This window comes from Alosa sapidissima, chromosome 19, assembly GCF_018492685.1.
Source record: "Alosa sapidissima isolate fAloSap1 chromosome 19, fAloSap1.pri, whole genome shotgun sequence".
NCBI classification, from domain to species: Eukaryota; Metazoa; Chordata; class Actinopteri; order Clupeiformes; family Clupeidae; genus Alosa; species Alosa sapidissima.
Window position 1 is genome coordinate 29,465,097 of NC_055975.1, and position 24,668 is coordinate 29,489,764.

General features: G+C 43.0%; 1 protein-coding gene and 1 long non-coding RNA gene across 3 annotated transcripts in view; one reads left to right on the forward strand and one right to left on the reverse strand.

The window, feature by feature from the left end:
• Positions 1 to 5,393: 5,393 nt before the first annotated feature.
• LOC121693350 lies at positions 5,394 to 19,133 on the reverse strand. Its single transcript, XR_006025476.1, has 3 exons — positions 19,014 to 19,133; positions 14,739 to 14,747; positions 5,394 to 5,404 (listed from the first exon to the last, which is right to left on the reverse strand). It is a non-coding gene; the product is annotated as an uncharacterized LOC121693350 (long non-coding RNA).
• LOC121693343 (integrin beta-1-like) overlaps positions 15,887 to 24,668 on the forward strand; it is a 30,113-nt gene continuing 21,331 nt past the window's right edge. Inside the window, exon 1 of one of the 2 annotated variants that reach the window (XM_042072707.1) lies at positions 15,887 to 16,261. The gene's annotated coding sequence lies outside the window, so the exon portion shown is untranslated. The remainder of the gene's footprint in view (positions 16,262 to 24,668) is intronic. The other variant, XM_042072708.1, reaches the window with a different exon arrangement.

Here is a 24,668-nt window from a genome sequence, read left to right on the forward strand (position 1 = left end):
AGCAGCGCCTTTTTGCGGGCTGCACTCACATCGGTGAGCCCCACTGCCAGCAGAAAGGTTTCAAAGGCGTTTAAGCAGCGAGTCCAGGGGATCGGAGGCTCACCAGGTAGTGCTAGGAAAGGGATAGGTGGTGGGAGAGCGATATCAGCCATCTTCGTCGCCAAATGTTATGTTTGATAAGAATCACACAGACACCGGTGACATTGTTAACTCATGTATCATTTACTTATCAATCTTCGAACTACCCGCTGATAGCCCCAAGTAATCAAACAATAATCAGTCAGGCATAACACAATGCTCTCAGCACAATAGAGCAACTCACTCCATCACAATTCAATGCATAACTGAACGCTAACATAATGCCTTACACAAACGCTTGTGTGCAGACATAACACTAACATTAACTAGCTGACAAGATTGTCACTAGCTTTGAGTGGCTTAGATGCCAAAGAGTGCAAGAGATAACAACCAGGGCCGTATTCACAAAGCCTTTTATCTTACCACTAGGACTACTCCTAAATCACACTAAAAGATTTTAGCTCGGAGTTGTCTCTTAAAAGTTATTCACAAAGCCTTTCAGACCTACTCTTAGTAAGGAAAAATGACAACTCCTAAACTAAGAGTGAGTCTTCGTTGCTATGGATGACGATTACTCATGCACGAGCTTGACTGAAGTGACCACCTTGATTGGCTGATTGTAACGCGGGAATGATTCCAAACACCTCCCTTACAATGATGAGTGACCGGTGACAGGTCTGAGAATGCATGCGCTACACAAATAGTGCGAAGGATATATAATAACTGAATAAAAAGGCCTAGCCTAAATGAATAAAGAGTAAGGCAAAACAAATAGCCTAGTAGCCTAATGAAACATACAGATTGAAGCAGTATCTTTGCAACATTATTAAATGAATTTTGTCACCATATGCCTACGTTTGCAAAGAAGAGAACATTTTAATTTGATTCACAATGAAACGTTACATTTAATTTACATGTTGACAATGAGTAGTTTTGGCTGTTGTTGGTGGCGTTATTGCACCCCTTTTATGCCTACAATGCAAAATTGTTCCCTCGCTATTGGAAGCTCCTGTAGCCGCATTCGCATTTCAAAACATTGCGACGTGAAATGCCACAAAAAGCGGTTTTAGTGAGTTAAGAGTCCTCTCGACTTCTTTTAAGCTGTCCCAGACTTAGGTGCTACTTTCAGGTCTAAAATGCTTCGTGAATTACTTTTAGTGAAAAAAATTAGGAGTCCTAAAGTTAGGAGTGACACGCCCATTATTTTTAGGAGTTGCTCCTAAATTCGCCAGTTAGGAGCTACTTTTAGCCTTAAAATTCTTTGTGAATGTGGCCCCAGTTATCTTATCAACCTGACTTTATATCCTGAACTTTATTCATTCTAGCTAATGGGGAAAAGGTAGAGGTGACTTCCAAAGTCTTGTCTGAAGTAACCTAATATTTTCAACACTGTACCTCAGTGACATGAATCTACTGCGCACCAAATTAACCTCAATTATATTGTTTCTGGGGCTCACTCACGTTGGGCTTGTAGTCGAGGCCGTTTTCTGGCATAGTCAGTAGGAGGGATGTTGTTGATGCTTCAGAAATTGATGTATATCTATTTAAAAAAAAAAAAAAATTCTTTATCTAAATTGTTTACTTGTGTGACTAATCTTTGATGCCTCTGTCTTTGGCTGACTGCCAAGACGATTGGTCACTGACACCATAATGCAGTGCGGTAGGGATAAACTGTATTGCACAGGCCAGGTTCAACAGTAGACAATTGTAAAATGGCATAAGCTTAATTTAAAATTGTTTAATAATGGTATGCTATTTAAAGGTGGATAAACAGAAGCGGATAAACGCAATTTAGAGATGGATGAACGCAATTTAGAGGTGCGTAAACGCTATTTCCGAAATTCAGGAGGTGGCACCACTGCTACCAGTAGGGCTATCAGTCCACGAACACTAGAAGACCAGAGCCCGTCTACGGAGAGCCTGGCCACTCCGTATTAAGTCCCATTGTACCGAATTTTGGATGCCGTTCCACCAGAGTTCCACTGGGGGTGATCGCCATGAGTGCAGAATGAATGGGAGTCAATGGAGCTAGACGGCTAAAATTGTCTCTTTCACCTGATTGTCGTTGACAAATCTCAGATTTGATTGTAGTTTGTATAACTTCAACATGGGTTATAGGTCAAAAGTTGAATGAACGAGTACTTATGTCTTTTTGATTTCTTACAGGTTGGGTTGTTGTTGCACATAACACGCTAGCATTGTGCTAATGAATGACGTCATTGACACATTTGAAAGGCTTTTAAGAACAATTAAGTGACTTTAAAAAATATAATACTCAACCAAGTGTATTTTCTTTGCCTCCCCTTTTGAATACAATACTCAAATTACTTGAAAAAAAATTATATCCCGAGAAAAGTGGATTTTGAGGGGTACAGCTCCATAGACCTCCATGCACTCTGCACTCGTGGACGAGCGTCCTCATGTGGAACCACAGAAGGAACTGCAACCAGTTCAGAAACCGGAAGTTTTCCAAGAGTGGCAGTTCTCCCCTTATTAGACATTCTCTGAGAAGACATTGTTTCAATTGTTAACTCAATGAAATAAGAGCTCTTTTTAATATTGTTATATTGTTGGTTGGTTTAATAGGCTACTGTTGCCAATGAAATGTTGTTGTCCACACCACGGGTCTCCAACACAGCTTTTGAGCTTGCGAGAGGCTGAAGCAGTCCTACAAATTTGCACAATTGTTGCCGCGACGAATTTAATAAAAAGTAAATTTGGCTACGCAAAAGTGAAGGTATGTGCTTACGCAGCCTATAAGTAAATACAAGACCCGGGCCTATAATTTGATATTAGGGCCTCTCTGTCTAAATAATAGGCCTATTTACCTTTCCTTATTCAGTGTAAACTTGGAAAAAGATAAATCAGGCCTTTCACACTGTCAGTTCTTGCAGTTCATTACCGAGTAAAAAAACAACAGCTGGCAACATTAAAAACAGCTGTTCAGGTGGGCTCATAGAATTAGAACTGTATATGAAATGTTGCGCTGAGCTTACCAAAATGGCGCCCTGTCGGGCTCAGAGCGTACTTCATGCCTATGACGTAACTGATCTATCTTGCTCCACTCTAGAATCTTTGCTTCATACACTGACGCTTTATGCCAACGGCTATTGTAACGTCCCTCTGAAATGTCAGCCACCGCGATTGCTTCCGTTAGCCTAGCTGTAAAATAATAATTAAAAAGAGAACACATTAACAATAGTTAAACTAAATTGTAGTAAACCACACAGAATAGGCCTACCACCTCTCCACCCACGTCACCAGTTTCATCAATGAGAGGGATGTGCCAGGCCCGCTACATCTGTTGACTCATCTAGCTGTAATGCATAGAATTCACTGCCATGTATGCGACATAGTAACTGTCTCAAAACGTCTGCTGACATATCACTGGTCCGTCGGGACACGGTATGTTCTGATGAAGGCATTTTCTGGAAAGTATGTTTAGCCTTTTCCCCCAACATTTTCTCAGCCATGTCCATAGCAGCAGGGACAATCAGTTCCTCCACAATAGTATGAGGCTTGCCTGCCACTCTGTAACTGACCATGTAAGACGCTTCTACTCCTGCCTTATTTACAGGTGCCATTTTATTTATCTGGCGCCATCAGACATTTCTTGGTGTTAGAAAGCAGTCTCAATTGTCACTCAAAAAACTCCCATGGCTTATTTTTCAAATTGCCATGTTTCGTTTCTAAATGTCTTTGTAGAGTGAAGGCTTCAACGAGTTATTAGACAGAACCTGCGCACATGACATACTGTGGCTGAGGGAAATTCACATTGCCTGTGTATGTGAAGGCTAGAGTTATATAGTATTCATTATATTCCGTTATATTAGTATCTATCTATCTATATTTTCTTATCTTTGAGTGTGCCTCCCTATCATTGTCTTGTTGTCTCAGTGTTTCCCACAGAATTGAAATCCATTTGTGGTGGTTGGTTTGCAGAATTAACTTCAATACAACAATTTTCAACAAATTAGCACAGCATGGTTATGATGCTAACCAGATTTAAGCACAATTAAGCAGAGGTGGACAGAGTACACAGCTTCATTACTTGAGTAAAAGTACAGATACCTCTTGCCAAAATTTACTCAAGTACAAGTAAAAGTACAACAGTCAGATGTCTACTTAAGTAAAAGTACTGAAGTACTTGTTTTTAAAAGTACTTGAGTATCAAGAGTACAAGAGTAGCCTACATTTTCTAAATATTGCATTACTACTATCACAGTGCTTAAATTTATGTACAGAATCGTCCTACGTGGAGTAATGAAAAATGTTAATGTTAATACCTTGGAGAATGTAAAATGAATTGGAAGTAAAATCAAGTCATTTTCCATTTTCATGTTGCCAGGGATGGGCAGTATTTCTAATACATGTATTTAAAATACATATTTCAAATACAAAATACTATTTTGTAATTCAAACACTTGAAGCGAAAACTATCATTAACTTGTTCAGAAAATTGAAATAGTCTGGCGAGGTGGGGCCACGGGTTGGCACATTCCCGGGATGGACCTGCTGCGTCTTCATCAATTGTTTCGTCCATGGTTTCGTCTCTTATGTAAATCTGACCATGGAGTTGACTTTGGCGGAAAGCTAAAGGTGATTGCTGATAGGCTGTCGCAATCAGTGGTGCCTGCACAATCCAATCACGTTTGAGAGGGAAACAACAAATTGAGGGTGCCTGAGATTTTTCTTTTTACCTTTTTTTTTAGAAGTAGTAACGGGTACTCACGGTTATGGATAGAAATGTAGTGGAGTAAAGAGTACAATATTTGCCACTCAAATGTACTTGAGTAAAGTCATGAGTACTCCCCAAAAATGATACTCGAGTAAAGTACAGATCCCTCAAAATTGTACTCAAGTACTGTACTCAAGTAAATGTACTCCGTTACTGTCCGGCTCTGCAATTTAGTACAACCTGGAAAATCATTGTGTGGTGGTCAATGATGATATTGTGGTGGGCCGCCACAAATAAGTCAATGTATGGGAAACACAGGCACCCCATATACACAGGTACCCCAAACATTCCTTGAATTTCTCCTGGGGATCAATAAAGTATCTATCTATCTATCTATCTATCTATCTATCTAACATTTGGCACAAAATCAAACAACAAATCTGTAGCAATATTATAGTTAGATGATAACTCCCAACTGTGTTCTATGTTTCAAATGTAATATTGAGGTGACGATTGCCGTCTCATGTCTTAGATTAACATAATCAATGTCTATAAAAGAAGGGTAGTCTAGGTATGTATGCATGTATGAATGCATGCATGCATACATGTGTAGATAGACATGTTGCCTGTATGTATATAGCAGTGTTTCTCAAACTTTTTCAGACCAAAGACCATTTAACCAGTAAAACAACCTCACGGACCACCTAGCTAATAGACACAATAGGCCTACTCACTGAACCACCTTGCTAATTGTCTTTCCACCTTGCTTATTGTGTCAGAGGATTCATATGATTTAAATTGGCATATCTTACATAGACAGTGTTGCAGAACTATTTGGATTTACATACAAGTTGGTTCAATATTGCAAACAACTCACCTATATTATATTTTACCACGTCTGCTTGCGGACCAGTTGGGATAGCTTGCGGACCACCACACTTTGAGAAACACTGGTATATAGGTATATGACATGCAAATATATGCGTATAAAGATATTGCAGATGAGTATGTTTCTGTATATATATTTGTATGTAGTCACTTGTGTATGAATGCATACTGTGTGTATATATACTCTTTTGATACGTGAGGGAAATTTGGTTTCTGCATTTATCCCAATCCGTGAATTAGTGAAACACACTCCGCACGAGTGAACACACAGTGAAGTGAAGCACACACTAATCCCCGCGCAGTGAGCTGCCTGAAACAACAGCGGCGCTCGGGGAGCAGTGAGGGGTTAGGTGCCTTGCTCAAGGGCACTTCAGCCGTGCCTACTGGTCGGAGTTCGAACCGGCAACCCTCGAAGCGCTAACCAGTAGGCCACGGATGCCCCCAAATGTATATGATGATGTATATGATGTGAAAATATTGCATTTTAACAGATCTGATGGAATTAATATATTTATTTCTATATGATTTATACATACCATGGTTTACAGGAGTAGGATTTAAAATATATTTTCTGTAAAGTTTATTCTCAGTTTATTCTATACACGCACACACACACACACATACATACACACACACACATTTCATTCTAATTACCCAGCACTCACACACATTTGGTTTAAATCCCTTTAGAATCGTTTGACATTCTCTCAAAACCCGTTTGGATTTGCACTTTCTCTGAGGGTGTTGTGTGTGGTTTCGTCACACACAAAAAGCCTCATGAGTGTGCATGTGTGTTATTTCTGTGTGTGTCCACACGGGGGCGCTCACTCTCTTTGTCTGTTTCATTACCTCAATTCTCAGGGTGCTCTTTAGCTGTAGTTCTGAAGAGTGGCCACTAGAGGATGATCAGGGACTTCAGCAGAGCACACAGCAGCGCATCCACAGAGCAGCGCCACTGAGCTGCATCAAAAGGCCCATTTCCACTACCGGACCTGGAACTTTCGCCTAGATAGACTAAAGATAGACTAATTTAGGTAGTAAGAATGTTTAGGTTACTTTCTCTGCATGTAAGTAAATGATAATAAAGGCTTTAGCAAAGGTGTCAGTGTGGGGAGAGTATTTGCTGCAGCTGCTATGCAATTTTAGTTAATCTAATTAGTGTCGTGACTGTGCAGCAAAAGCTGCATACGGGTAGGCCTAGGTCCTGTAAAGAACTTCCAGAGGCTGCAGGCCCGTCGCTAGAAGGCAAGCAAACCAAACAATTGCTTGGGGCCCCGAGCTGGCCAGGGGCCCCAACACAACGACTGGTTAAGAATAAAATGCAACGACAAACTGTGAGCGCCCCTTTGATAGTCAATGCAGTAAAGTGCAACGACACTGTTACCGGCAATACCTGGATCCCCCTCAAGGGGGCCCCTCTCAGTAGTCGCTGACAGCAGCCAGCCAGCCAGGTTTGTGGTCTCTGCTGCTGCCGCGAAAATATAAAACCTCGGCAGTCATAATGAAGCGGAGTTATGCGTCCGGAAGCCAGAAGAGAAAGGAAGAGGATGACAAGAAAAAACAAGATAGTGGTAAGTGATAAATTACACTGGATAAAATAGCTCTACTTGTCTTGTACAAATGGTGTAATGTCGCAGCAGGAAGGCTAGCCTAACAAAAAAAATTTATGTTAACTACTGGCCCATGCTGCTTGTAACAAACTAGAACAGTTAGCGCAACTTTTTTTTTCCGAACGGACGGAATATGGTTACATACTGTAATATGTTTATTAACGGGATAAGGAAGACTCAGATCTGTTCCAGAATCACTGTTTATCGTATTTAATGACATAACATTGCTATAGCTTTGTAATAGGTTTTGATGAAAGTGGCATAGCTTCTCTGCTATACTAACTATTCGACCGTGATAATCTATTTACCAAATGGGGGTTAGGAATGCTTAAATGCTATGTTAAGCTACAAGTAGGCCTAGGTCAATGTATAACATTAGCTTGGGATGTTTTTACAGTAAGCATTGGTAGTTGTGAAAAGCAGCTGCATCCCTTCTAAATATCAAAATATGGAAATGCTAACATATCTTTTCTTTCTCCCTCAAGGTGCTTTGCTTAAATTTCTCAGTCCTCAGGCTCTTCCTAAGGATACCTCCACTGATGGCCTGAAAGGTTAATCTTATGTGTGTGTGTGTGTGTACTTGTATTTATGTTGGATTTTTAAATTGCTATACAACCTGCACTCTTTATAGTTTGAACAATGCATCCTTTTTCTGCATAAGATGGCAGTGTTTTATTTTCTCACTTTGTGAGAACTGAAAAATGTTAATGTGAGTGTGTGTGTGTGTGTGTTTAAGTATGTTGGATTTAGTTATTGTGCACTTTTTTACATTTATATTGGATTTTATGGTACGGTGGTGTTTTTGCAAATGTTCAAATGTTCAAAATGTTCAAAACTAATGCACAGTATATATATGCAACTGCAGTATTTGCACTGTCAAAATTTTGTATTTATATAAACTGTCAGGCTTATATATCTGGCTATGCGGTGGTTCCTGTAGGCTTTGCCTGCAGTGGGGGGGGGGGGGGGGGGGGGTGGGCCTCCATGTCCATTTTGCTTGGGGCCCCCAAATTCCTTGAAACGGCCCTGAGAGGCTGGCGAGTTTGACCAGGGTCCTTTGATCGTCATGGAAACACAAGGACTGAGAGGAACAGGCCAGAGCAGGATCGTCATGGAAACACAAGGCAAGAGCAGGTTCCTGGACACACAAACGCTTTTTGGGCTTTTTATCGGACATCTATTTCGGGCAGACTAACCCCATTCTATTGGAGATTCTTTGAGTGTTGTCTCCTCATTAGAAAGTCTCTGTCTGCATCACATACACACACACACACACACAGAGGGAGAGGGAGAGAGAGAGAGAGAGAGTGTGTGTGTGTGTGTACTTATTAGGCTATAGGGTTTTTCCGAATGCTGCAGAAAGTTATTATACTAGTGCAATGCCCGTGACAAACATGCTATTCCTCCAGAAAACCTGTAGCCCAATTACATCCCGCAGATATGCCCAATTACATCCCGCAGATATGCCCAATTACATGCCCGCAGATATGCCCAATTACATGCCCGCAGATATGCCTGCTTTACAAAACATCATTCCAGCTAAGCATTCAATGATTCAACACATCAGACCAGCAGGAGGTCACCAACATGTCCACACTATGGACCAGCAGGAGATCACCAACATGTTCACACCAGCAGGAGGTCACCAACATGTCCACACTATGGACCAGCAGGAGGTCACCAACATGTCCACACTACAGCATGGATCTAATGAGAGCAGAATAGTGTAGAAAACTGTCATTCTTGTTCGAGCCAGGACCCTCAGCCGATACAGACGTTTGGATGCCTTCTGTACCATTTCCTGAACTTGATGTGTGTGTGAGAGAGAGAGGAGCCTACAGTACACGCCAGCCCAGGTAGCGAGCAGTTGGAGCCAGAGGCACAGTCTCTCCTCCCGGAGATCAGTTGGAGCCAGAAGCACAGCCTCCCCTCCCAGAGATCAGTTGGAACCAGAAGCACAGTCTCTCCTCCAAGATATAGAGTAATGGTGGCATTACAGAACCAGAGGCACAGCCTCTCCTCTCAGATATAATGGTGGAATCTCAGAGATCTTTCCTGCACTCATCACTCCTGCACATCCAGGAGTGATGAATCCCACTGCCAGCACTACAGGCTAGTGTGTATTACACAGCTCATGTGTCATCATGACAACATATCTGTTGTCATGGTGTCTGGGTTCCCACATGTTGCTGTTGCAAGGTCAGAGGTCATTGCTATGGAGATGTTGTGGTGTTTTCATGTGGTCTTTGCTAAAAACCGCTGAAGCTACTTCCTGAGTCTCAACTCATCGACTGAACTAACTTCCTGTTTGAACCTTCCTGCTGCGGCTTCAAAGTCAACTATGAGGGCCACAAATAAAACCATACGGTTTGTGTGTGTGTGTGTGTGATAACTGGCCATGTTACTTCTTGTTTTTGAGGAATTATATACATAGAGTATGGTTATGTAATTGTTTTATTGACTATGTTGGACCATGAATTTTATGAAATATGACCATACATAAACACATACAAACACTTTATTGCCACAATCAGTATTATCACAGTGCATGCGACCAACACATAAACAGGACATACGATATTCATATGAAGTCAGTTGAACAACTACATGTCACATACACACACACACACACACATGCCAAGTAACACTAATACATAGAAACGTGTGCGCACAGACACACACACACAAGAGAATATATTTTTGCCGTTGTCCACTTCCTGTTTGCTCTTGAGGTTTTTTTTGTTTCTGAGAAATTATGTACATAGAGTGTGGTTAGGTTTAGACCATGAATTATGTGAAATATGACCATACAAAAACACACATACAGAGCAAGATGGGGGGTGGGGTTGTATAAAATGAATTTTACATGTGAAATCTATGAACTAATCATGTTTTGGTACTTGTTGTCTAGCAGATACCAGTGAGAATTGAGTGTGGATAATGCAATTTAGTGAGACAGTTAGAATCATATAGGCCCTTCAGCGTGATTTATTTTTGTGGAAAACATGTGCTGGACTGGGCGGCGGTCATATTTTGTACCGCTCTGCGGTACATCTAGTTATAAACGGGGTCACCGGAGGGATTTTGAGTGCTTCAATCAAATGTTGAATGACCCTCCCCTGCCTGTAAGACAATTTTCAACGGCCCTTCAGCAGTCTTTCCAATTGTCGATACCTTCGGCCCACGCTATAGAGCGCTATGAAAACACATCGACTTAAACTATCGTTCTAAACTTACCCTCTGCTTTCTGATCTTACACATCACACTTCACTAAGATGGTGGCCATTTCAGAAGATTTACTCACTAACATTGTTGTGGAAACACAATAAGCATGGAAACTAAATGCACACTTCCTGCAACTGCATTAGCCTAGGCTACTTGAAATAAGTTACTCCTCTAGTAAGTATTCACATGAAATAAAACATTGAGACCATTCAACAAAGCACACTAGTTAATAACTAATTCAACACATGAACTTGTTGCTATGGACTCGTCTCTAGGCTTCCTCAGTCATTGTAAAGCTGCCGAAGCTGAACATTATCCAAAACTCAATTTCTCAGACGAGCGTCAATTTGGGAGCTTGCTACACTTCCTTCTCAAATAACTTGAAAAGGCCGTTAGCACAAATAATCACAGGGACCGAAAAATACCTAACATGCCAACTTTTTCCGGGTTTAGGCCTATCATTTTAACTTTGTCTTAAAAAGTTAAAATGATCCTTTAAAACTGTATTGCCGTTTTAATATTTTCCCGTAGAATATCCCATTTTACTGTAATACTCTCATAACATTAGTCCTGCATTCTGGCCTGTCTCTGTGTTGTCCTGTTGTTACCCCTTGCCCTTCCAGAGAAACAGATGTATTCAAATCATCGTTTTGCTTGCTTGAATGCGAACTCAGAGTTACGTTAACCTACAGTAGGCCTATTTAAGTTAACAACGTCGTTGTCGTGAGAGCACGATTCATTGGCGCTTGCAGTGTTCGGCCGTAGGCTATATCTACGTGCGCACCTGCCAGGCTAAGAGCCAAAGAGCCAATCTCCCTTATTTTCATTGTTCAATGTTGACAGAGCTATGGAACGAAAGAGAACGTTATATGGCGACAGAAATCAACAATCAAACAAGCCACTTTGATTTTTTGCTGTTTTCATTAATACAAAAGATGGGTGACCCCCTTCCTAGACAAAAAAAAGTTAGGTGACCCTCCCCTCAACAAAGAATAAAAAGACATGACCCTCCCCTATTTTCCTCCGGTGACCCCGTTTATAAATAACGAACGGTCCCTTACATTTGGGTGTCCCCTCTGTCCTTTGCCATACGCAAAGTGCGTGATGCGCATGGAAGCAAAGTGCACTAACTATTATGTTCTTCATATCCTTGTCTCTGACAAGCTGAAAATAATGAGCGTAGGCTTATGTCCATTCCGCAAATAGAGTCCGACTTCGAGTCTGCTGCAGCCACAGTCATCTTCAACCAGTATCAGAAGATAATGTTCTACTATTTTGCTCAGATTTCTCGCAGTGGTGTTTGCGAATGTGTATCAAAACAAAAATGCATTGTAAACGCGCGTTACTGAAGTTTGTACCGAGTAAAATATTACCCATTTTTAGTGTTGTAATGCCTTACATTACCGCGTTACCGCAAACAACAATATATTACAGTAATTACATTACTTTTGTAACGCATTACTCCCAACACTGATGGCACACACACATCTAACATTGGCAATGGCACACACACACACACACACACATCTAACATTGGCAATGGCACACACACACATCTAACATTGGCAATGGCTAAGCGCCAAACAGTGTAATCCTGTGGGGCAGTTCTTTGGCTTTTTTGCCACCGTCAACCAGCATTGGCCGAATCCCCAGAGAGATGTCTGTTTAATAATCAAATACAGTAATGCACAAAACACCTTTTGTCATAGAAAGATTAACATTGATCGATTCCTGAGACTCTTAGCTTTAAAAACAAGGTATATTACGACTGTGGTGCTTCGGTGCATCAAACTGATTGTACAGTACAGGGGGTGGGGGGCACAGTAAGCAGGTCGGTGCCAGTAGAGCTGACATTAAATGCCTTTTAGAACAATAAATAAAAAAGAAACTTTATAAAACTTACAAGACCACTCAGCTTGGTCTGTGCAAGTCAAAACTCAAGATATCAGAGTGAGCCAATTGCACTGCGGGATGGTTAAGGGATCAGATTGAATGAGCCAATCACACTGCAGGGTGGTTAGAGGGTCAGATTGAATGAGCCAATTGCACTGTGGGATGGTTAGGGGGTCAGATCAGTGTTTCCCACAGAAAGGAATTCTATTTGTGGGGGTAGGTTTGCAGAATTATGTTGAATTCAACAGTTTTTTAACAAATTAGCGTAGCGTGGTTATGATGAACCAGATTTAAGCACAATTTAATACAACCTGGAAAATCATTGTGTGGTGGTCAATGTTAATATTGTGGTGGGCCGCCACAAATAAGTCAATGTATGGGAAACACTGCAGATTGAATGAGCCAATCACACTGCGGGATGGTTAGGGGGTCAGATTGAATGAGCCAATCACACTGCGTGATGGTTAGGGAGTCAGATTGAATGAGCCAGGTTGGGAATTTAGCCAGGACACTGGGGAAGCCCCTAATCTTTGCGATAAGTGCCATGGGATCTTTAATGACCACAGTGAGTCAGGACCTCTGTTTAGCATCTCCTGCAGTGTTCCCGTCACTGCACTGGGGCATTGGGATCCATCTTTTTGGCCAGAGGGAAGAGTGCCACCTTCTGGCCTCCCACCAACAACACTTCCAGCAGCAAGTTAGTTTTCCAAGGAGGTCTCCTATCCAAGCAGTGACCCACACCTGCTTAGTTTCAATAATTCAGCAGACAGCGTATCCGTTGGTCTGGCTGCTGGCCAATCAGAAATGCATTTCCTTTGTTTGAAAACAAGAGAACAAACCAGGCAAGAATAGCAGAAGAGAAGCCAAAGCCCAACTGAATCATGTGTGGGCCTCGCTACACCTTTTTACCTGCTACACCCTTCAAGTTACATGGAAATTGGGCCAGTAGTTTTTGCGTAAGCATGGCTGTGTGTGTGTGTGTGTGGCTTCCTCTTGGAGGTGTTGTTATGCTACTCTGATAAGCAGTCTGACTCAGCCTGAGTAATATTGGCTGTGTCACAGAACCTCCGGAAGTTTCTCAGACACTGATAACATAAACAAAAGAACCATTCAAATTTATAACCCAACCTTAAACAGTTCCTCATTGTGGCCCCAAACAGTATTGCCCACTAAACAGGATCTCATTACAATCTGAAACCCAAACCTCAGTCTGTGAGCCCAATCTTAAACCCAAACCTCACTCTGTGAGTCTATGTGGAACCCAAACCTCTGTTGTACCCATGAGCAAGGCACTTAACCCCGAGTTGCTCTGGGGACAATAGCCGTTGTAATGTAATTTACATAATTGGCATATGTAAGTATAATTAACATATGTAAGTATAATTGACATATGTAACTATAATTGACATATGTAAGTATAATTGATAAGTCGCTTTTGATCAAATGAAGAAATGTAAAGCCAAACTCACAAAGACCGTTTCAACTTTGCTTTCAGTTTCATTTAACACATGTAGCCTATACACACACACACACACAGACCTCATGTAGCCTATACACACACACACACACACACACACACAGACCTCATGTAGCCTATACACACACACACACACACACACACACACACACAGACCTCATGTAGCCAATACACACACACACACACAGAGAGAGACCTCATGTAGCCTATACACACACACACACACACACACACACACACACACACAGACCTCATGTAGCCTATACACACACACACACAGAGAGAGAGACCTCATGTAGCCTATACACACACACACACACACACAGACCTCATGTAGCCTATACACACACACACAGAGAGAGAGACCTCATGTAGCCTATACACACACACACACAGATCTCTTTGGGTACTACCTCACACAGGGAATATAAGAAGATGTAGTAGCTCCCTGCATGTGAGGCCAGGACTGGCTGGAGTGCAGAGGGCAGGCTTGAGAGCAGAGGGCAGGCTGGAGAGTAGAGGGCAGGCTGGGCTGGAGAGTAGAGGGCAGGCTGGGTTGGAGAGTAGAGGGCAGGCTGGAGAGTAGAGGGCAGGCTGGGCTGGAGAGTAGAGGGCAGGCTGGGCTGGAGAGTAGAGGGCAGGCTGGGCTGGAGAGTAGAGGGCAGGCTGGGCTGGAGAGTAGAGGGCAGGCTGGAGAGTAGAGGGCAGGCTGGGCTGGAGAGTAGAGGGCAGGCTGGGCTGGAGAGTAGAGGGCAGGCTGGGCTGGAGGGCAGGCTGGGCTGGAGAGTAGAGGGCAGGCTGGGCTGGAGAGTAGAGGGTAGGCTGGAGAGTAGAGGGCAGGCTGGGCTGGAGAGTAGAGGGCAGGCTGGGCTGGAGAGCAGACATTAACCCTCTGTGCCTTGACCAAGAAATATGAAATTGAGCATTTTACCAGTTATAACCTGTAATCCTTGTGGACTTAAAAAGTGGAGATGCTAAACATCTGGGTGGGTACAACGCCTCTGGGGGATGGGACCAGAAGTCCCATCTCCCCAGCGCCAGCCTGACCTTTGACCCTGAGATGAGTTTTAACACCCTTAAAGGTGTGAAAGTTAAATTCTATGGTGAATTCAATGAACCCAGATATTCTTTAGAACGTTGATTTTCCAACATTCCTGTCGTGTGATGGTACACCTTTAAGGGTTAACACCCACACCATCATAATTGTTAAACACACCTTCACAATTTTCAACATACTATCATTATTATCTTTAGCGCACACACACACACGCACACACATACAAACACCATTATCTTTAACTTCTTCACCCTGGAGTCCTACTTTCTTCACACATTCAACTAAACATGTGTGTTGGTCTACATCTAAGTCATGCAAGCCTGTCAATGTGTGTGACGTGTCTCTGTCTGTCAATGTGTGTGTGTGTCTCCATGTAGGTCTGTCTGTCAATGTGTGTGTGTGTGTGTGTGTGTGTGTGTGTGTGTGTGTAATGTATATATTGGGAAGCCTGACGTATTCAGAGAGTAATACGAGCTCTGGGAGAGGACATGCCCGAGCCAAGTATTACTGGAACACACACACACACACACACACAGAAGCCCCCCAGTAAAAGGTGTGTGTTAACTGGACGTAGTTGATCAGAGATTAAGCGTGTGGGAGGGGCCCTGGGAGACAGTGCGCCAAAGCCCCTGGAGGGTTTGATTCCCTGGTCGCTCTCCCAGTCAGTAGCTACTCCAGGCTCCAGCTCCAGCTCAGTGTGGGAGTGCTGTGTGTTTACAAGCCTGGAAGTTCCTGACAGGGCAACAGGATGGCGTGTTTCAATGCAGCGCTGTCTCTGTCCCCTTACCATATAAAGCTGTGACACCCCACAATCCACACACCTCTAATAACAGTGAGTCACTGTGCATGTGCAAGCGGTCAATCAGATGTGTGTGTGTGTGTGTGTGTGTGCGTGTGCGTGTTAGTGACTAACCGCTCCCTGGCATTTCCTGTGGGGCGTGTCTAGCGAGGAGTAGGCGGGCCAATGTGTGTCAGCCGCTGGCGTCGTAGGGAGAGTCGGAACGAAAAAGTGTCGGAGGAAAGGAAACCCAAGTCACCCCGGGCCGAGTCAGAGGGCGAGCTGGATTCTCTGCCCATAGCTAAAGTTTTATTATAAGGACTTTGTGTGTTTTAAAGTTATTTGTTATTTTTCTAAGTAGAGCTGAGTCACACAAGTGTAGGCTAACGCGGAGTCTAGACGGCCTGTTGATCGTAAAGCGAGATCGCAAGGGAACAGACGAGCAACAAAGACACGCTGGGCCAAACCGATCCAGTTTTACCGAGCCCTGGATCGGAACAATAACGCAGAGGATTTTTTTTCTGCTTATGGTGTGCTAAATAGACGGTTATTCTATCGCCAGTAAACACGTGTCAAGGTAAGTTTTTTCCAGAGTTAAAACCTGTGCCCTTTGGCAATGTTTTTTTTTTTTTTATCACGATCATAAACTCAGCCTTTTTTATTTTGCAGTTAAACTTGTGGTGTTACGGTTTCTTTTGAGTGTGTCCCGTGTCATTTTGTGGCCATGTGGATCTTTTTATGGTCTCTCGGTAACTTTGGGTGGGGAATGGATATCCTATGGCCCAGTGCGGTGGGGAAGGGTGGGGGTCCGGCTCTTCGCCCGTAGCCTGTCTAAACGATTCAGTTTTTCACTCGGTAATTGTGTGGATTATGTGGGTCATTCTGCCGAGACGTGAGCTAAACGAACGAGGACTCCGAATGCGTTCCAACTCGTTCGGACATTCCAGATCTTTTGTCTTTGGTAGGCCTAAGATGTACTGTTGGCAACTCCTTTTTTTCGAGGCCCCGACTCACGGGCGTCGGAGTGGGGGTTGGGCCCAGGGGCAGAGTGCTTTATTTGGTAGTTGGCTGTTGACTCTAAAAGCGACTCAAAGTCAAACCGGAGCCAGGCCGCTAGCTGTGTCTGTCGTGTGTTCGCATAAGAATGTTTGCCCAGTAGACTTAAAACAATGTTGCACTTCGACGCAAAACTGTATCCACTGAGGAGCGAAGTTTACCACAACATTATGGAGCTCTCCAACGCGTCTCAAACCCCGGTTTGTCGTCGTTGCTGCTGTTGCCTCTTATAGAGTTTGAGCGTTATGTGGAGGATTGTCTGCTGCCTGTAAGCTCAGTATAGGCCAAACTGGTCTAAGCAGACCCCTCCCTGGGACAGTGTTTCCACACATGACCAGTTAAGGTAATTGTTATGGAAAAGCGCCCATATCTGTGTGTGTGTGTGTGTGTGTGTTTGCAAGCAGGTAAATTCATTTGCCTTAGGTCATCCTCTAACAAAAGGTAGCCTAACTTAAGTACTGTATACTGCAGTTGTTCTGAAGTACAATGCAGTTTAATTTCCAAAATACAGCATCTCAGCCGTGCGGTCAGATGTAGTTGCAATGCAGCACCTCTGCACCTTAGACATCTTCTCTCTTTGGCCTGACAGCTGACACCCAAGCCAGGAACACTGCACAGCATCAAAAACGCTTTAGGGCCATAGAACACTGCACAGCATCAGAATGCTTTAGGACCCTAGAACACTGCACAGCATCAGAAGGCTTTAGGGCCATAGAACACTGACTGCACAGCATTTAGGGCCCTAGAATGGAGAGCAATAACCTTTGACCCCTAGAGAGAGAACGAGATAATGAGAGAACGCTTCAGGGTACCACTCTGAACTGTCCCATTAGCAGAAAACACACATTCACACACATGTCATGAAAAAAAGGTGTGTGTATTTTACCAATAAATTCATGAGAGAGAGAGAGAGAGAGGTTTTTCAGTGACATGCTGTGTGTGTCAGAGGGACTAGACCGGCAGTACACATGCAGGTGTGTGTCATGGTTTGTGGTTCATCTGAAACACACACACACATATATATATATATATATACAGACAGGTCTGGATTTGATTTTTGATGTGTGTGTGTGTAATTTCAAGAGTAGTTATTTGGTGTTCCCACAGAGCTGAATTAGATCATGCTTCTAGGGAGAGGTTCTCTCTGACTCACACTTACAGAGAGAGAGAGAGAGAGAAATGAAAGAGAGAAATGGAGAAGAGATGGAAATAGAGAGATGAAGAAGAGAGAGAGAGAAATGGAGAAGAGAGAGAGAGAGAGAAATGGAGAAGAGAGTAGCCTCTTACACATTCTCAAAAGTAGTGGATACAGAGACAAACATGAGTGTTGCTATGGATACTTACACCAGTGAATAGGGTGGGGTTGTGTGATAGATAGATAGATAGATAGATACTTTATTGATCCCCAGGGGAAATTCAAGTGTGCGCAAGGCACTAGGGGAGAGGTCTTCTTGTGGGGTTTCAGATGATGGCTGATTTTGTTTGTTTCTGTTCTCTGAAAAGAGAGAGAGAGAGAGAGAGAGATCAATCTTGGGTGTATATAAATAGATCAAAGTGTGGGTGTAGAGCATTATGAGAGCACACACACACACACGAGAGAGAAAGTGCAGCATAGTCAGTAGCGTGGATGTGTTTTATGGTTGTGTGTGTTGTCTTGTCTCATAGTAGAGGTGCAGTGGTTAAATGATTAGTTATGAACCAGGGACTAGACCAATGTGTAGACCTGGTCTAGATTAGACCTGGCCCTAGACCAACATGTAGACCTGGTATAGTTTAGACCTGGGACTAGACCAACGTATAGACCTGGTCTAATTTAGACCTGGCCTTAGACCAACGTGTAGACCTAGTCTAGATTAGACCTGGCCATAGACCAACGTGTAGACCTAGTCTAGATTAGACCTGGCCTCTGTGCATGCAGTGTCTCAGTCCAGCAGCTCCCCCCAAGCTTAGCTTAGCATAGTAAATGGACTCTCGTCGCCGGGCAGCATGTCGTGAGTATGAACTGAGTGAACAAAAAGAAAGTCCCTAATTACTTCTTGTGGCCTGCGTATTCACAATGAGGACGAATGGCAATGCAGATTAAGACCAGGCGATTTCCTAGACGGGTATTGATTTGGGACTATATTGGGGCAAAGCACAGGCGAAGCACTGCTACTTGGGCGCAGAGATATCACGCGGCCCATGAGTACCTTGTATCACTCGCTACAGCACAGACAGTCTCTGCGCCCAAGGAGTAATGCTTCGCCCCAATATATAGTCCCAAGGAGTAGTACTTCGCCCCAATATAGTCCCAAGGAGTAGTACTTCGCCCCAATATAGTCCCAAGGAGTAGTGTTTCGCCCCAATATAGTCCCAATATAGTCCCAAAGAGCAGTGCTTCGCCGCAATATAATCCCAAGGCTACCTTCAGGAATAGTAGTTTGGGTCCTGATTATTATTATTATTGTGCGTGCGTGCTAGGGCTTTGACTTTTGCCCAAAAATCATATTCGAAGTTCGTTTGTTTATTAATATAAAAATTCGAATATATTCGAATATGTGTTAATAATATTTTAACCATTAAATGTCTTCAGTAAGACCGATATTGGTATCAAACTTAAGTTCTATATGTTCTGTCCACCAGAGGGCAGTGTATCAGTCAATGTCAATAGACTACGTGCACTAAAGGCTGAGTATTTATGCGTGTGTTAAAATTGTTATTATTAAGCACAGGGCTGGGCGATAAAACGATAGCGATATGTATCGCAATAGACATGTAATCGTCTCTATATCAATAAAAAAATATGTTCAATAGAACATTCATAATTAAAAGCAACACACACCTCCTGCCTTACGTTGTCCATAAATAAATAGACTATATTGCATTGTAGTATGTCAAACTCTACCAGAGTAGGCGATAGAAGTAGGCCTACCTCAACACAGACTCTCCTTGCCCCATGCACTCTCTCTCTCTCTCCCTCTCAACAGGTGCATCCCTCCTCAGCATGCACATGTAATCCAAACATTAATCGTGCAAGATGACTGGCTAAATTGCTGGTTAGCATCATTAGCACGCTGCACAAATTTGTTCAAAACTGTTGCATTCAAATTGACTGCTAAATTCTAATCATCTCAATCCCGATGCAAATGGAAAAGTATTTTCCAAGACTCAAACGGGCCTGTCCCAAGGAGAAAAAGAATTCATTTGAAACTGAAACGCACGTGGGGAAACTGAACAGTCTAACAAGTAGACTATGATAAAATAGAAAATTAAGCTAACGTTAGGCTACTTTGTTTACAATATGTCCAGGCTTCAACCAGTGCTGCTTTTCATTCAGACTTATCTGCACATTTATTTATTTCATGATTGTGTTGACATTTCTTTTCCCTGTTTGCTTTGATTGATAACTGAGGTGATTAAAATCAGAGGAAGGTTAAGTTTAAAATAAAGTAATAAAGTGTCTATTTTGTCTGTGGGAGCTCACTAAGCGCGAAACAGCAAGGATGCTAACTTCACCTACAGGAGCCCAGATGACCAATAATAGCCTTGCTAATGAGCTCGCGATTTTACTTCACCAGGCGTGAAAAAAACCTCGGAATCTGAATTGAAAACAACGTTTACAATCCAATACATTTACAAAAAAATGATTTCCATAGGCTACAGGTTCGAATATTAAGAGATCCCTAAAATTCGTTCGAATATCTTTAATTTTTAAAATAATCGAATTATATTCGAATAACGAAGTTCGGAGTCAAAGCCCTAGTGCGTGCGTGCGTGTGTGTGTGTGTGTGTGAGATTCTCCAGGCGGATCTGTATGTCAGTGATGCACACACAGAATCCTAGCGGAAATATAGGATTGTTATTATTGCGTGCGTGCGTGCGCGGATCACGTAGTTGCTGCAGTCTAGACTAGTACCAGTTGTTGTTTGGACTTGTTTGGCATTTGGCTGCTTGTCCTTCACTGGTGTGAATGTGGGATGAGTGAGACTACGATGGGACAGATGTGACCTGCCTGCAGATTGCACATTGCCACACACACACACATATACACACACATATACATACACATACACATATACACACACACACACACGCTGAGTGATGAGGAAGCTCTCTTTTGTGCTGGCTGGAAACTCCACCCTTTAAGTGTGTGTGTGTGTTCAGTCGTGAGATGCAGAGGGAGGTCAGTCAGTCTTTGCAGGAGAAATCTAGTTATGGACAGTGGGTTGTGTGTCTGAGGACAGGAATTTGTGTGTGTGTGCATGTGCGCGCGCTTGTACTGCAGTTTAATTAAGGAAATGGACCATTTTGCTACTGTGAGCTTTCTGAGCAGGTGGGAGGGGTGTGTGTGTGTGTGTGCGCTCAGTTGTCTGCTGCAGTGACCTCAGGATGACCTTGTTTGTTTGAACGTCTCTCCCTCACACACATACACATACACATAGTGTTTTAGAACACTAGAAATGGCAGTAACATTATGATCTTTTTCACAAAGTTCACATTAAGGGGGCCCACACACACACACACACACACAAACACAAACACACACACACACACACCCAGAGAGCCCCATAATTTACATAAAAGCTGTCCGTCACTTGGTGTGCGCTGTCATTGGCCAAGAAGGAGGGAGTGGGCGCGGTTTGGAGATGGAATGTTAGACTCAACCTCTGCCTCAGGACAGGGAGTTTTGGAAAGATAGCACGCACGCACGCACGCACACACACACACACACACACACACTCTTATCTCTGAGCGGGGAAGTATTGTCAGCTTGCCTGTGGAGGCATTAGAATGAGATATGATGTATTTTGTATTAAATTATTATTGCATGTGTGGAAAGCCCATGAAAAGCAAACTTTTGTATTATAGTACCTCTGAGTTGGCATATTCAGTAACACTGTATTGTGTGTGTGTGTGTGTGTGTGTGGGGGGGGGGGGGGGCGCTTAGTCTTTTGGGAGACCGGTGTAAATATAAGATTGCCTGGAGTGTGTGTGTGTGTGTGCGTGTGTGTGTGCGCACGCACGCACGAGAGAGAGAGAGAGAGAGTTCACGTGGCTAATCTGTGTTGCCCTACCTATGGCAGCTGTGTGTGTGTGGTAAGTGACCTAGGATGTTTGAATGGATGATGGGATGTTTGAAACGGTGATAATATTGTTTTAGTAAATCATAGGCCACAACATATCAGCCTGTCATAGACACTAATGTATCTTGTGCATTAGATTAGCTTAACGCTAGCGTCTCATTAGCATTGCATTAGCTTAACACTGGCATCTTGTTAGCACTACATTAGCTTAACACTGTCATCTTGATAGCACTGCATTAGCTTAACACTGGCATCTTGTTAGCACTGCATTAGCTTAACACTGGCATCTTGTTATTATTCCATAAGCTTAACACTGGTGTCTTGATAGCATTGCACTGTGCAGCAAATGTAGCCTGCTCTTGTCCATATGCCGGCTCCATTACCTATGCAGAAGCTTCCTGATGACTTGGCACTTGAACTAACTTAGGACACGGTCAGTTTTGAATGTCAGCTATGTTGCATGCTTGTCTTGCATTGTTTATTCATTTCATTTTAACACATTCATTTTTCTGTAATTAATGAATCTAAATTAAGGCCTTATTTTGACTAACCTGACTCTCGCCAGATGAATTTCGTTCCGCCTAGCTCCACTCATCCATCTGGGATCAATCCATTGGAGTGTTGCTTCAGAAGGCTGGGCCTAATCAAAAAATGCTTGCATAAGATTGGATAAGCCACTTGTCCGTCATCTATTGACGTGCTACTTCAACCACTCACATCGAAGCCAACCCGTGACGCTGAGAACAGTCTCACAGTCGCTTCTACACTACATCACATCTATGAAACTCCCGCCCTGCGTCCTGATTGGCTCTACCATACCATCTGGTGCAGAAATCACTCTCACTGGAAGAGGTCCCAGATGGATGTGAGTGGAGCTAGGCGGAGCTAAGCGGAACGAAATTCATCTGGCGAGAGTCAGGTTATATTTTGACAGCCCTAGTTAAAATATGTCGCATTGGGGGCAGGGAACCTGACGTCCCTCAGTTGACCAATAGGAACACAGTGGAACTGTCCCTCAGTTGACCAGTACAGTAGGAACACAGTGGAAGATTGAGGTATTGGTTTTGGAAAGGGCTGGGACAACGCGTCGACATAACCGTTGACTTTGAAGCAAAAAATTTCTCGATTCGTCAGACCCAAAACAAAGATGGCGGCGCCGGAGTGTAGTAGCAACGCGAGTGGGTAAATATCAAGCATAACGCGTGCTGCCAAATATTTTTAATTTTACACCTTCACTTGTTTTGTTATCAACGATTCTCTTTGGCTGCTACTATTTTGACCATTTGATGCACCGTTTCCTGTCCTCAAACCGCCACAGACAATTCCTAGTAGGCTTCTGACAAATTATCTGGCCCAGCCAAATTATTCTGGCAGTCCGATTTTATTCTTTTATGTTACAATATCGATTTACAAAAAGCCTATTCACCAATCAGACTGCGGGTGGGTGCTTAAACAAATATGAGAAGAACATCAGACCCCATTAGATCCTGCTAGCCTTGGCTACTCTGTGCATAACCCTCGGCCAGCTCTTTAATATTGCGCGTTTGTGTCTCTGGAGCGGATAGGCTTGAAGGGGTAGCTCGGTTTTGTAGTGCCGTATGATAATTTTTTAAACAGCGACAGCGTTCTTGCATATCAGATACACGGGCTTTGCATTTGTGAAACTGGGTAAGATGAACGCAAAATTAGACATCAAGTTGTTGTTATTTTCATCTTAAAAAGAGGAATTACAAGATGCACTTTGTTCAGTAAGAAAAGGAGGCCTACAGTATGTGTTTGCTACCTCTGACTAAGAATGGATTACTTTGCACTTGTATAGTCTTTTATTTTGGAATTTTAAGAGCAAAAAACATATTGCAATGTTAAGGAATTCATGTTTTTTCATTCAGATATGTAAATCAACATGTATAAATTGCTATTAGTCAATTCACGGGGAGATAATCGATAATCGAATTCGGACTGAAAAAATGAATCGTTAGATTAATCGATGCATCGAAAAATAATAGCTAGGATAATCGTTTATCCCAGCCCTAGTTTTGGATTCCATTTGTAAAGACTGTTTTGCTGTTTTGCACTGTTTTGCATTAGATTAGTTTATTTACTCTTGCAGTGGGGACTGTTTTGCGTTAGATTAGTTTACTCTTGCAGTGGGGATTTTACAGTCTAATAATCATCTCATTCTCTTATTAGTCTGCAAACCTGTGAGGGTAAACAAACTAAGACAGTTTGTTTTGATGGTAAACAAACATAGTTTAGTTTATAGTAGGTACTGTATATGTGTGAGATTCAGAGGGTGCCTCTCTCTTTCTTCCCTGCTCTCTCTCTCCCTCTCTCTTGCACTCTCCCTCTCTCTCTCTGGTGTGTGGGTCTGTGGGTGCTGGTCAGAGAGGGCAGTTCTGCTGATGTGTGGTCAGGCTTCATTGTGGGAAGGGTCAGGGCTCTCACAGGAACTAGACCCTGTTCCCACAGGAAGTGGTTATACTTTACACATATGCGCACGCACGCACGCACGCACACACACACACACAGGTCTTGTTTTAGTTGTTATTTGTAGTGGTTTAATTCTACTGCATAATCATCAGTGAAATCACCTCAGTTTACCTGCAATGCCATTTATATGGGTGAAGTTGCATATGTTATGCTGAAGGTCATGGGAGTTGTGTGTGTTTTACAGGGAGAGAGTGTTTGCTTGGGTGGATGAGGGTGGTGAAGTCTGTTTTTGGGCATGCTTTGTGTGTGGTGTGTGTGTGTGTGTGAGGTACATTGCTGTTCCATTACTCAGCGTTGCGGGAATGGTTGAGCTCTGCAGTAGCTCAGCCTCTGATGCAGTGGAATGACTGAATCAGCTGTGTGTGTGTGAGTGCG